General features: G+C 40.0%; 1 long non-coding RNA gene across 1 annotated transcript; it reads left to right on the top strand.

Annotated features, from left to right (window-relative positions):
* The first annotated feature begins 1,035 nt into the window (after nucleotides 1-1,035).
* On the top strand, nucleotides 1,036-2,687 carry LOC138831600 (uncharacterized). Its single transcript, XR_011373397.1, has 3 exons — nucleotides 1,036-1,126; nucleotides 1,606-1,675; nucleotides 2,304-2,687. It is a non-coding gene; the product is annotated as an uncharacterized lncRNA (long non-coding RNA).
* Nucleotides 2,688-8,749: the final 6,062 nt, after the last annotated feature.

The following is an 8,749-nucleotide window of genomic DNA, read 5'->3' as shown; positions in this document are numbered from 1 at the left end:
GGGCAAAAGGTTTAATGAGAAAAAAGCATCATTCCAAGTATGAAATGCAGTCCAAATCCAAAATTTCTAGGTTAAATAAGATGAGGAACTAATGTGGGAAAAGAAAGCAGCAGCCTGAACTTATGGTGCCGGATATATACATATATATATAAATTATATAGTATACATTATACATATTGTATGTTCTATATATTAATATATTATTGTAAAAATACTGTACAGAGGGGTTACAGTTACATGAGGAAGGTAATGAGTACATTTCCTATAGCACATTGCTACCTTCTTTGTTTTTCCCCTGCCATCTCTTCCTTCCCCACCTCCACCTACCCACCCACCCCCGCCCCCTCCGAAGTTGGAAAGTTTGTTTTTACCATAGTGTCTTGTACATCTCACTGTTAAATAGGTCAACCTGTATCCTTATTTAAGCATTTTGTTATTTCCCTTCTCCTCCCCAAATTAGAAAAATGTATATTCAGGGCACCGGAATCAAGTACAGTGAAAACAAGGGTTATACTGTGAGGGAAGAGCATACCAAAGAAACAACAAAAAAAAATCACATAGTACATTATAAATACGTTAAAAACAATAGCAAGAAAGAAAAAAAACACTTGTGTCCCTATTTTGGGTTCATTTCGCTTAACATCATCTTATCAGCTCATATGTACATAGCTTTTGACCTTTTCCCCAGCAATAAGTTCTACCTAGCATCCTGGTATCCTGCACTGAGGGTGGCAAGGTAGGGAAGCTCAGGTTTAGCAAATCTAATTCCATAAGTATAGGAAATGTGAGGTGTGGACTTTCTGATTTGCATACTCTTCAATGATGAGGCATACGTCCTTGTTGTTGTCCTTGCTGTTGTTGATGATGATAAAACATTTCAGAAGAAAAGAGGCTCAGAATAATGCAGAGGCTCCTATATTATCCACAATCTAGGGGCAACAATAGAACTTGGAACTGTAAACTCTTGTTTGCTCACATGCCTCTGAGTAATTTAAAGGGGGGGGGGAAGCTCAGAAAATTATTGTTTAGATGCCAATTCACATAGCTTTCTTTGTCTGCTTTTTATTATCAGCATTTCTTTAAAAAGCTAATGGATCCCTGGTCTTGACAAGCATGAAGCCAAGAGGTGGGCTCCTATCCAGTGTTTTCATTCTTCAGCCCTCTAGGGGCAATGATTAGATCTTAATATCGAATGCACAAACCACACTCACTGTGTGAACTCTCTGAGCAAGCTCCCCACGTAAGGATTTTTTTTTAAGGTAAAGAAGCTTTATTGGAAGAATTGTAAAAGAAGGGGGGGCAACACTTTAGGTCTTTGGGGGTCAGCTGATGAAGGGGAAGTTGATTTTTTTTTATGCACACTCTAAATCTATCTTCCCTGGGGGAAAGGAAACTTAATCTTTCTGTGATTTAATTCCTTTTCTAAGAATAGCCAAAGTTGTGGTAATGAGGAGTTAGCAAAATCAACCACTGATAGAATATTTGCAAATGGAGCAGAGCATCCTGAATTTTAGGTAATAGCTGGAAGCAGTTTCCTTCCCCCACATCTCATAAACTATAAATGAACTTGGTAAAAACAAGCCAATCAATGGATGCTCTCCACAGATGCTGTGATCTAAAATGGAGTACAAGGAGCCAAACGTGATGAAAATGTGCTTCTACTTCGAAGTTCATGGTAATGTTCCTTAGTGACATCTCCTCTCTCAGCAAGCTCTGCCCATACTTTTTTCATTACAATGTGGTCAAGATCACACTGTCACAACTTCCTCTCCCTATTCATAATTTGTATCTGTGTAGACCATACAATCAACCTCACCAGTGTACTGAATATACAGACCTATCTTTTTAGGGTGGGATCAATTATAGTCTCCAGGGATGAGCCCTGATACAGACTTCATTCATCAGCACAGGGAATCAACAGGGAAAAGATTCTTTCTCTAAGGAAAAAGCAAGGTCAACACATAAATGGCCTGAAGTCTAACCTCTGGATTATCACCTGAGTTCACCGCAGTTCCCTTTGATGGAACAATATCTCCCTGTGATATTGTTGGAAAGACTGTTGAAGCTGGAATCCCATTCCAATGTTTTATTGTGTTATGGTTTGCATATGAAATGTTTCCCACAGGCTTATGTGCTGAATGCTTGTTCTCTAGCTGGTGGCACTATTTTGAAAAGTTCTAGAAATTTTAGCAGGTGGTCTTGCTGGAGAAACTCAGCCATTGGTGGCAGATCTTTAAGGTTATCTTTCCCTTGTCCCCCCAATCTCTCTCTTTCTCTCTCAGCCTCTCCTTCTTGTCCTCTAGGATGTGAAGAAGATTCTTCACCCCAAGCTTCTGCTGCCATGATGATCCAAGCATTTGGAGCCAAACAACTATGAATTGGGCCCTTTGAAGCCATGAACCAAAACAAACCCTTCCTCTTTTAAATTCTTTCTGTCAGGTATCTGGTTTCAACACTGAGAAAAGTAATGCAGGCTGGTCCAATAAAATTTCCTTACAATGTTTACATAAAAGCATTCAGAACATAGTAGAAGTAGCAATATATAAGTCCAACTTTTTTCAAAGCAACACACAGATTGGTTCCATTATATGAATGGTTCATTCATATATCGATGACATTTGGCATTTGAGAGTGAACCCATTTCATATTCCCTGGGAATTGTGAGCAACAGATGAATAACACCTAGATTCAGGGAAGGCTACCAGTAAGGAAGTGGAAAATAAACATTTTTTTTTCATTTGGTACGAGCGAGATGTTGTTTTAGTCAATGTCCTGTTGCTGTCACAAATATCTGAGATAATCAATTATAAAGAGGAAAGTTTATTTAGGTTTAAAGTTTCAGAAGTTTGAGCCCATGATTGATTCGTTCTATGCCCCTGGCCCCTGGACCTATGGTAAGACAGTACTACATCATAGCCGAAGTGCATCGCAGAGCAAAACTGGATTACCTCATGGCAGGATGGAAAGGGATAGAAAGAGGAAGGATCTGATTCTACCTCTTCAAATTTCTATCATCTCTCAATAGTGCCAAGCTGAGGACAAAGCCTTTAGAACATGGGCTTTGAGAAACATTTAAAAGCCAAACTATACCAGATGCTATCACCTTACAAACATTCATTTCTTAAAGGTGAATATAAAGTCTTAGCAAATTTATTGCTATAACCACAGCACAATCATATATGAAGCCCCAATATATTCTTTTATTATTCTGCTTTGTACTGTGTTTTTCCCATGGCTTTTAAAACAAAAAGGCTCAGCCAGGTTCTCTCCCTTTGTCATTGAATGGAATACATAATTTTTCAAAGCTAATAGTTTGGAAAGGTAGCACACATATTTAGATGGAGTCTACAGGAAGGGGGATAAAGTAGGGAAAATGAGGAATGGCCAGCTTACTGCAAACAGAGGAGATATTCCTTCATGTATTTCCCTTAAGATTATGGGAACAAAAGTTATTTTAGGAAACTGAGGCCTGGTGAAGGCAACTCAGAAACTTAGAAGTGCCAGCTTTGCTTCAACGAGAGACAAAAGGATGTATTCCATTATGAGGGATACATTCCTCGCCCCAAGAATGAACACTTGTCTGACAGGATGTGGGCCTTCCTGAGAAAAATGCTTCCCCAAACTTAAGCCACCTCCTGCCCCAAAATGCAGGTAGCAGGGCACCTTCTTATCTGAAGGATAAGGATCTGTCTTATGGCAGGATGCATTCTTACCTGGAAACTCAGAAAGTAATGCCAGCTATGAATACAGCAAAGACAAAGCATCTATCTTCACATAACTTTCAAGCCAAAACCCCCTCCCCTGCCTTTACCACATATATATACCCCAACAGCCCAAGGAACAGTGTCTCTCCTTATGAGAGCACTCACATTCTGTTAGTGTGCCCTGCCCTTCTGTGTGTGTGTGTCTGCTTTTTGTGTGTCTGCTTGCCTGCTTGTTTACTTACTAATGCTCTGTCAAGTTTTCTTACCATTGTGACTTGTCCAGAAATTCTTATTCTGTGATCAAAGTCAAGGGCCCTAAGTTAATAGTTCCTACATTTAAGGGAAGCGTCACTAAACCTCACTTCCTTCCATCCAGTGACATATATACTAATATTCTATATTCAAAAGGCAACATTATTTCTCCTACATGTTTTTAATAGGCTTGTTCACTTCTGGCATGATATCTACTGTCTTCTCATACTCTTGGCTGACTAATCTTGCCTACACTTAGGTAGCACACTCCCAACTGTGCCACTTTGTCTCCTGGGGCAAATAAATTCTGAGTGTGTTTGTTCTTCACAGAAAAAAAAAAAAGCATAACATTCAGTGTGGTTCTTACAATTGCTTGGCTTCTCTCCTATTAACTTATCAAAAACTCTTGGATGAGATCAGGTATGTTGGTTCACACCTGAAATCCCAAAAACAGAAATTGGGAGGATTGAAGTGCACGGCCAGCCTGGATTAAAAGAATCACTTCGTTTCAACAAATAAACAGTGGTGGGAGAGCTTGGCTGTCATCCCATTTACACGGGAGGTAGTCCAAGGCCAGCCAGGACAAGAATGCAAGGCTCTATTGGGAAAAAAATAACTAAAGCAAGCAAAAAAGTCTGAGATATGGCCCAAATGGTTGAGCACTTGCCTAGCAAGTGTGAGGCCCTGAGTTCAAATCCCAGAACCCCCCAAAATGACACCACCAACAACAACTCCTGTGTGGGCATTGAATAGCAGCAGCAGTTCAAAGTGGAATGGCTTCTTATAAGAATTATGAATACAGCCAAGCACTGGTGGCTCATGCCTATAATCCTAGCTACTCAGGAGGCTGAGATCTGAGGATCCTGGTTCAAAGCCAGCCTGGGCAAGGAAGTCCATGAGACCCTTATCTCCAATTAACAACCAGAAAACTGGAAGTGGTAGAGCTCTAGTCTTGAGCTGATGAGCTTTGGGACAGTATCCAGGTCTAGAGTTCAAGCCTTACAACCAACAAGAAAAGAAAAGAAAAGAATTATGAATACTTGAGGGTTGATTAAGCAGACTCAGGGAAGATCTAGTATCTAGTTTTTACAGATCTTGATCAGCTAGAATGAAAGAAAATCTACAGAAGGGCTAAAGCTTGTCCTGGTCTAATAGGAAATTTCCTAAAGGAGTCATAAGAAATCCTGAGAATTCACCAGTCTCATCTAATTCTTATCATTTCACAGCTACTTCCAGAAGTAAGTAACTGTTTCACATTTAAGTGCCGAAGTAAGTTATACCAAGAAAAATATTCAAGACATTGATGCCCTCCCTTTTTCTTTTTTACAATTTCCTTGTGCATTTTACGTCCCCTAGAGTAGATAAACAAGGGGTGTTCGCTAACTAGAGTCAGAAACCTCTCAACCCCAAATGCCTGGAAAGTCCTGTGTTCTGTTAGTTCTAATATACATGCTTCAACCATGTGGGGTGTCTAATTGCGCATGACAATAAAATCCCTTCATGTTTTCTGTTTTAGGGAAATCCTGCATGGTTGCACTAGGGTCATAAAAAAAATTACTAATGTGTTTTCTCATGGCACGGGGCCATTACATAGGCCCTGTGCAATGGTATTGTGTGTAGTCTGTAATCACAAACAAATGTATTCCGCAAACAGATGAGGTGCTATATGAGAAAGTGTGAGAGGTTAGAGCTGGAGCCTTGGTGTCAGCTGGAGCAGGTCCCTCCACAGTGGAAGACCCCTGAGGTTATGCAAATGAAATGACAGTGCCTGGGGGTGGGGGTGGGGGTCAGGGCGGGGTGGAGGGCCTGAAGTAGATGCCAGGGAGGATGAGCTCACCACAATGAACTTCTAGCTGAGCTCCAAATGGGAAATTAGAAATGGCTTCAACTACTGCCACTCTCTTCCCACTGAGGGATGGAGTTTATAGGTCTGGTAGGGTAAAGTGTGGGAATCCTCCTAAGGAGGAGACAAGTGTCCCAGCAGAAGTTTGTAGCTGGTTATGGAGCCAGCAACCCTGTAGCAGGCTTAATCTGGGAGAAGAATAGTTGGCCTCCTCTTGGACACACTATGTGACATGGCTAATGGTAGTGAACCACTAGAGATGAGGGGGACAGCATCAAGTTCCCCTCCCCCCCCCACACCCCATGTTATCCAGTACAGGTCTGGTTCCTTTTAGGAACCAAACTTTTTAATTCTCATAAAATGTTGATGTGTTTTGTCATAGCCTCCCCAAAAGGAATGCTTGAACTGTAAGCAGTAACATTTCTTTGAATTGCTGTGGGAAAAAAAAGAATGTTTTCTGGATTTCTTCAAGGTGGGAAAATAGTCCATAGGAACAGTACAGTCCATGGGATACAGGGTGTAGTGTGAAGTGGAAATATTAATATTAGATGAATAGTTCTGGCTCCACCTTCTCTGGCTTTGAGGAAGTTATTTGTGTTCTCTAAACTTGACTTTGCTCTAAGAAATCAGAGAAAGTCATACCTTCCCTAAGGCTTATTGTAAAAATAAATCTCAGACTTCATCACTAACTTTATGCAAACAACTTCTGTATGTTTTTCTCTCTGGCCCAAATTTCTCTTCTGTATTTCAGATCTATACATCCTTTCTATGTCGTGCAGGTTTCTCATAATCAATGCCCCAAACTAAAGGCATTATCTTTGCTCTTGCTTCTCTGACCCAACTGTTTTCTTTCTTTCTTTCTTTCTTCTTTCTTTCTTTCTTTCTTTCTTTCTTTCTTTCTTTCTTTCTTTCTTTCTTTCTTTCTTTCTTTCTTTCTCTCTTTCTTTCTTTCTTTCTCTCTTTCTCTCTTTCTCTTTCTTTTTTCTTAACTCTCTCCCTCTCTCTCTCCCTCCCTCCCTCCCTTCCTTCCTTTCTGTTTTTTAAATTGTTATTGTAGAGTTGATATACAGAGGGGTTACAATTACATGAATCAGGTACAATCAGTACAATTCCTTTTGAACCATCTCTGTCAGGCTTTCCCTCCTGTCCCCATTTACCACATAGTGTCTAGTGAGTACCACTGTTATATTTGTTCATCTTTGTTCCACCTTTCATGTGCCCTCCCTGACCCTCTCACATAGAAACAAATGAAAAAACAAAAGGAAAAGATAACAAAATTAGCAACATTTCATCACAGGTTACCAGGAAACATAGATTTCTCCCTGAGTTTTTTCTCTGCCAGCACTGTCACATTGAATAAATCCCACAGTCCTTTGATTACAACTTTTTCAAAGCTTTCTAGCTGTCTCTAGTTCAGGCACTATTTCATGCTTAGATTGCTGCAAATTTTGTCTCAAATCTTGGCTCCTCTTCTCAATTCATTCTTTAGATTATATCCAGAGAAATCTTTAGACTATATCCAGAGACCAGAAAGCGCAAGTCTGTCTGATCATTCTTTAAATGATGTCCTGCTGCCTTCTGGATATTTCTTTTTATCCAAGCTTGCCAAGCTCTTCATCTGGCTCTTCCTTATATTTTTCTTGTCATCTACAGTTTCCATAGTCCCTAACACTAAAGTGTTCTATAGCCATACTGAATTTTATTGACTTTCTCATATCTCTAGTTCTTCATGAAGGCATTTTCTCTGCTGCCCCTCCCTGCATCTTTCCCCATTCCAACTAATTGCTACTCATCTTTCTCTGCCCAACTTATATACCAACCCTCTGCAAAGAATTCTTTGGGCCTTCAAGGTTTGGTTTCTAGCTCTTTTATGAGCTGCCATGTTACGTTGTTATCTCTCTAAAGAATACACAGGACTCATCATGGGCCCCTTCATGGATCTGTCAGTTTCCCGATTAGACAGCAAACACGGGACAAAAATTGGAAGGTATATTAATCCTATCTTTCCTTGGCATATATCAACTTACTTCTTTCTCTTTCTCTGTGTCTGTCTCTCTCTTAATTATCTTTAAAAACTTTTTATTGTAAGGGTGATGTACAGAAGGGTTACAGTTACATAAGCAAGGTAATGAGTATATTTCTTGTCGGACAACATTTTCTCCCATTTTCTCTTCGCCCTACAAGTTGTAAAGTTCATTTCCAACATTTCTTGTAGCATTGGTTCACCCTTTGTCCTTTGTCTCACCATTTTGTTATTTCCCTTCCCTTCTCCAAATCAGATAAACATATATACAAAATAAAAAACAGTGACAAGGAATAAACCAAAGGAAAAAAGAAAAAAAATTAAGGAAAAAAGAAATAACTTCACATAATACATAAAACAAAAACAAAAACCCTCTTGTTTCCATAACTTGGAGTTCATTTTGGTTAGTATCATTTTATAGTTATATTTACATAGCTATTGAGTTGGCAGAATTGGCTATTACATGTGTAGAAAACTGAAGTTAGATCCCTATATATCACCCTGCACCAGAATCACCTTAAAATAGATCAAAGACCTTGAGGTAAGAGCAGATACCCTGAAAATATTGCAGGAAGGGATAGAGGATACATTAGGGCTCCTTGGCACAGGTAGAAACTTCTTTTTGTGTGTGTGTGTGAGGGGGGGTCCAGTCATAGGGCCTGAACTCTGGGCCTGGGCGCTGTCCCTCAGCGCTTCAGCTCAAGGCTAATGCTCTACCACTTGAGCCACAGCACCACTTCCGGCTTTTTTCTTTTTTCTTATGTGGTGCTGAGGAATCTTACCCAGGGCCTCATGCATGCAAGGCAAGCGCTCTACCACTGAACCACCTTCCCAGCCCCAGATAGAAACTTCTTAAATAAAGATCCAGAAATACAACAAATCAAAGAAAGGAAAGCCCACAGATTGGGAGAAGATCTTCACCAGCTA

Source organism: Dipodomys merriami, unplaced genomic scaffold, assembly GCF_024711535.1.
Source record: "Dipodomys merriami isolate MVZ:Mamm:240054 unplaced genomic scaffold, mDipMer1.0.p SCAF_2, whole genome shotgun sequence".
Taxonomy (NCBI): domain Eukaryota; kingdom Metazoa; phylum Chordata; class Mammalia; order Rodentia; family Heteromyidae; genus Dipodomys; species Dipodomys merriami.
Note: the sequence above shows the minus strand (reverse complement) of the source record. Positions and strands in the feature narration are given on the sequence as shown.